The following is a 4865-nucleotide window of genomic DNA, read 5'->3' as shown; positions in this document are numbered from 1 at the left end:
ACCTCAGAGAGGACTGCAGTGTCTCAGTGTACACTACACAGTAGGTAGACCTCAGAGAGGACTGCAGTGTCTCAGTGTACACTACACAGTATGTAAACCTCAGAGAGGACTGCAGTGTCTCAGTGTACACTACACAGTAGGTAGACCTCAGAGAGGACTGCAGTGTCTCAGTGTACACTACACAGTAGGTAGACCTCAGAGAGGACTGCAGTGTCTCAGTGTACACTACACAGTATGTAAACCTCAGAGGACTGCAGTGTCTCAGTGTACACTACACAGTAGGTAGACCTCAGAGAGGACTGCAGTGTCTCAGTGTACACTACACAGTAGGTAGACCTCAGAGAGGACTGCAGTGTCTCAGTGTACACTACACAGTAGGTAAACCTCAGAGAGGACTGCAGTGTCTCAGTGTACACTACACAGTAGGTAAACCTCAGAGAGGACTGAGGTGTCTCAGTGTACACTACACAGTAGGTAAACCTCAGAGAGGACTGCAGTGTCTCAGTGTACACTACACAGTAGGTAAACCTCAGAGAGGACTGCAGTGTCTCAGTGTACACTACACAGTAGGTAAACCTCAGAGAGGACTGCAGTGTCTCAGTACACTACACAGTAGGTAAACCTCAGAGAGGACTGCAGTGTCTCAGTGTACACTACACAGTAGGTAAACCTCAGAGAGGACTGCTGTGTCTCAGTGTACACTACACAGTAGGTAAACCTCAGAGAGGACTGCAGTGTCTCAGTGTACACTACACAGTAGGTAAACCTCAGAGAGGACTGCAGTGTCTCAGTGTACACTACACAGTATGTAAACCTCAGAGAGGACTGCAGTGTCTCAGTGTACACTACACAGTAGGTAAACCTCAGAGAGGACTGCAGTGTCTCAGTGTACACTACACAGTAGGTAAACCTCAGAGAGGACTGCAGTGTCTCAGTGTACACTACACAGTAGGTAAACCTCAGAGAGGACTGCAGTGTCTCAGTGTACACTACACAGTAGGTAGACCTCAGAGAGGACTGCAGTGTCTCAGTGTACACTACACAGTAGGTAAACCTCAGAGAGGACTGCAGTGTCTCAGTGTACACTACACAGTAGGTAGACCTCAGAGAGGACTGCAGTGTCTCAGTGTACACTACACAGTAGGTAGACCTCAGAGAGGACTGCAGTGTCTCAGTGTACACTACACAGTAGGTAGACCTCAGAGAGGACTGCAGTGTCTCAGTGTACACTACACAGTAGGTAGACCTCAGAGAGGACTGCAGTGTCTCAGTGTACACTACACAGTAGGTAGACCTCAGAGAGGACTGCAGTGTCTCAGTGTACACTACACAGTAGGTAAACCTCAGAGAGGACTGCAGTGTCTCAGTGTACACTACACAGTAGGTAGACCTCAGAGAGGACTGCAGTGTCTCAGTGTACACTACACAGTAGGTAAACCTCAGAGAGGACTGCAGTGTCTCAGTGTACACTACACAGTAGGTAGACCTCAGAGAGGACTGCAGTGTCTCAGTGTACACTACACAGTAGGTAAACCTCAGAGAGGACTGCAGTGTCTCAGTGTACACTACACAGTAGGTAGACCTCAGAGAGGACTGAGGTGCACAGTAGGTTTGTTACAACCACTGAACAGAGCCCTAATGACATCACCACTGTCACTGTCCTGTTTGGAACACACACACACCGCCGTACTGTCATCAGACTAGGAGTGCTTACTCTAGCAAGAATACATGAATACACACATAGGCAGGATTATAAGCGCACACACACACACACACACACACACACACACACACACACACACACACACACACACACACACACACACACACACACACACACACACACACACACACACACACACACACACACACACACACACACACATTATCTCCTCCACCCCTACCTCCACCCCTACCAAGCAGTCACTCCACAAGGGCCAAAGTTCCAGATCATTATCTCTCTTGTCTTTATGGAGCCTGAATCTGTCTCCCTCCCAGGTGCCACCGTAGTCCCTATATAGGTCACTACTTTTGACCAGGGCCAACAGAGCTCTAGGGCCAACAGGGCTCTAGGGCCAACAGGGCTCTAGGGACAACAGGGCTCTAGGACAACAGGGCTCTAGGGACAACAGGGCTCTAGGGACAACAGGGCTCTAGGACAACAGGGCTCTAGGGACAACAGGGCTCTAGGACAACAGGGCTCTAGGGACAACAGGGCTCTAGGACAACAGGGCTCTAGGGCCAACAGGGCTCTAGGGCCAACAGGGCTCTAGGGACAACAGGGCTCTAGGACAACAGGGCTCTAGGGACAACAGGGCTCTAGGACAACAGGGCTCTAGGGACAACAGGGCTCTAGGGACAACAGGGCTCTAGGACAACAGGGCTCTAGGACAACAGGGCCAACAAGGCTCTGGGGCCAACAGGGCTCTAGGACAACAGGGCTCTAGGGCCAACAGGGCTCTAGGACAACAGGGCTCTAGGGCCAACAGGGCTCTAGGACAACAAGGCTCTGGGGCCAACAGGGCTCTAGGACAACAGGGCTCTAGGACAACAGGGCTCTAGGACAACAGGGCTCTAGGACAACAGGGCCAACAAGGCTCTGGGGCCAACAGGGCTCTAGGACAACAGGGCTCTAGGACAACAGGGCCAACAAGGCTCTGGGGCCAACAGGGCTCTGGGGCCAACGGGGCTCTAGGGCCAACAGGGCTCTGGTTGAAAGTAGCACACTATGTTGGAAATAAGGTGCAATTTAGGAGGCAAACCCTCTCTCTCTCCACACTTCAATAAGCACCATGCAAATCACCATCTCAAGCTCTCCCCTCTCCTCTTCCCCAGTGAGTCTGATATGCGGTGTGCTTCCTCTTTGAGCTTATTAGGGGTTCAGCAGCGAAGCTATATCAAGTGATCTGAAAAAAAAACCTTTGAAAGCTCACACCCTGACTCCTCGTTTGAGCTTCAGACATTTGGTATGTAGGTCCCTCTCCTCACAAGGGAAATGATTGCCTCAAGGACCATGATGGATTTTCCGCCATTTTGAATGTTGTGAATAACATTTACCGATCTGCACAAAACTTGACATCTTTCATCTATGGGTCCAAGGTCTCTCAATGCACTTTTTCCCCAGGCTAATATGTCAAGCAACGAATAAATATGAATGTGAGCATGGTCTCACACATAAATGACTATAAATTAGTCACGGATATCAAAGTTTGTACACATGTTGCAAACACTGTCAAGACTCAACATATATGACCGATATGATTGATTCGATCGTACGTAGCAAAATTTGAAATTGTGTTTTTACATTGGATAAAAGTAGAGACTCCGAGCTAGAAAATAGTATATCATACACTACAGTTGAGGAACAATGGGAAAGTAATTCTGCTTTGAAAGTTGATAAACTGGTAACCTCACTTTTGAGAAAATGGCCCTTGAAAGTTTTGGTACCTACTGGAGAGGTCTTCTTTGTCTACACCCATTCAGCATTATTCACACCTCTGAAGCATTAGCTCCACCCATCTCTTTAAGGATTCACATTTGAGGCTATGTGTCACGTGTGCTCCCTCTCTGACCTCTAGGTCAGCAGGCTGCTCGTTAGGGCGCACACCTGTCACCATTGTTACGCGCACCTGCGCATCATCAGACTCATCTGGACTCCATCACTTCCCTGATTACCTTCCCTATATATGTCTCTCCCTTTGGTTCCTTCCCTATATATGTCTCTCCCTTTGGTTCCTTCCCTATATATGTCACTCCCTTTGGTTCCTTCCCTATATATGTCTCTCCCTTTGGTTCCTTCCCTATATATGTCACTCCCTTTGGTTCCTTCCCTATATCTGTCCCTCCCTTTGGTTCCTTCCCTATATATGTCACTCCCTTTGGTTCCTTCCCTATATTTGTCACTCCCTTTGGTTCCTTCCCTATATATGTCTCTCCCTTTGGTTCCTTCCCTATATATGTCACTCCCTTTGGTTCCTTCCCTATATATGTCTCTCCTTTGGTTCCTTCCCTATATATGTCACTCCCTTTGGTTCCTTCCCTATATATGTCACTCCCTTTGGTTCCTTCCCTATATATGTCACTCCCTTTGGTTCCTTCCCTATATATGTCACTCCCTTTGGTTCCTTCCCTATATATGTCTCTCCCTTTGGTTCCTTCCCTATATATGTCACTCCCTTTGGTTCCTTCCCTATATATGTCACTCCCTTTGGTTCCTTCCCTATATGTCACTCCCTTTGGTTCCTTCCCTATATGTCACTCCCTTTGGTTCCTTCCCTATATATGTCTCTCCCTTTGGTTCCTTCCCTATATATGTCCCTCCCATTGGTTCCTTCCCTATATATGTCTCCCTTTGGTTCCTTCCCTATATATGTCACTCCCTTTGGTTCCTTCCCTATATATGTCACTCCTTTGGTTCATTCCCTATATATGTCTCTCCCTTTGGTTCCTTCCCTATATATGTCACTCCCTTTGGTTCCTTCCCTATATATGTCACTCCCTTTGGTTCATTCCCTATATGTCTCTCCCTTTGGTTCCTTCCCTATATGTCCCTCCCATTGGTTCCTTCCCTATTGTCTCTCCCTTTGGTTCCTTCCCTATATATGTCACTCCCTTTGGTTCCTTCCCTATATATGTCACTCCCTTTGGTTCATTCCCTATATATGTCACTCCCTTTGGTTCCTTCCCTATATATGTCTCTCCCTTTGGTTCCTTCCCTATATATGTCTCTCCCTTTGGTTCCTTCCCTATATATGTCACTCCCTTTGGTTCCTTCCCTATATATGTCACTCCCTTTGGTTCCTTCCCTATATGTCTCTCCCTTTGGTTCCTTCCCTATATATGTCACTCCCTTTGGTTCCTTCCCT

At 47.9% G+C, this 4865-nt stretch overlaps 1 protein-coding gene across 2 annotated transcripts in view; it reads left to right on the top strand.

Annotated features, from left to right (window-relative positions):
- Positions 1-1205, top strand: part of LOC118381065 (kinesin-like protein KIF21B) — a 188250-nt gene extending 187045 nt beyond the window's left edge. For both annotated transcript variants that reach the window (XR_008144093.1, XR_008144092.1), the window contains one exon: positions 1097-1205. The gene's annotated coding sequence lies outside the window, so the exon portion shown is untranslated. The remainder of the gene's footprint in view (positions 1-1096) is intronic.
- The last annotated feature ends 3660 nt before the right edge of the window (positions 1206-4865 follow it).

The sequence above is a fragment of the Oncorhynchus keta genome, chromosome 10 (genome assembly GCF_023373465.1).
Source record: "Oncorhynchus keta strain PuntledgeMale-10-30-2019 chromosome 10, Oket_V2, whole genome shotgun sequence".
Lineage (NCBI taxonomy): Eukaryota > Metazoa > Chordata > Actinopteri > Salmoniformes > Salmonidae > Oncorhynchus > Oncorhynchus keta.
Note: the sequence above shows the minus strand (reverse complement) of the source record. Positions and strands in the feature narration are given on the sequence as shown.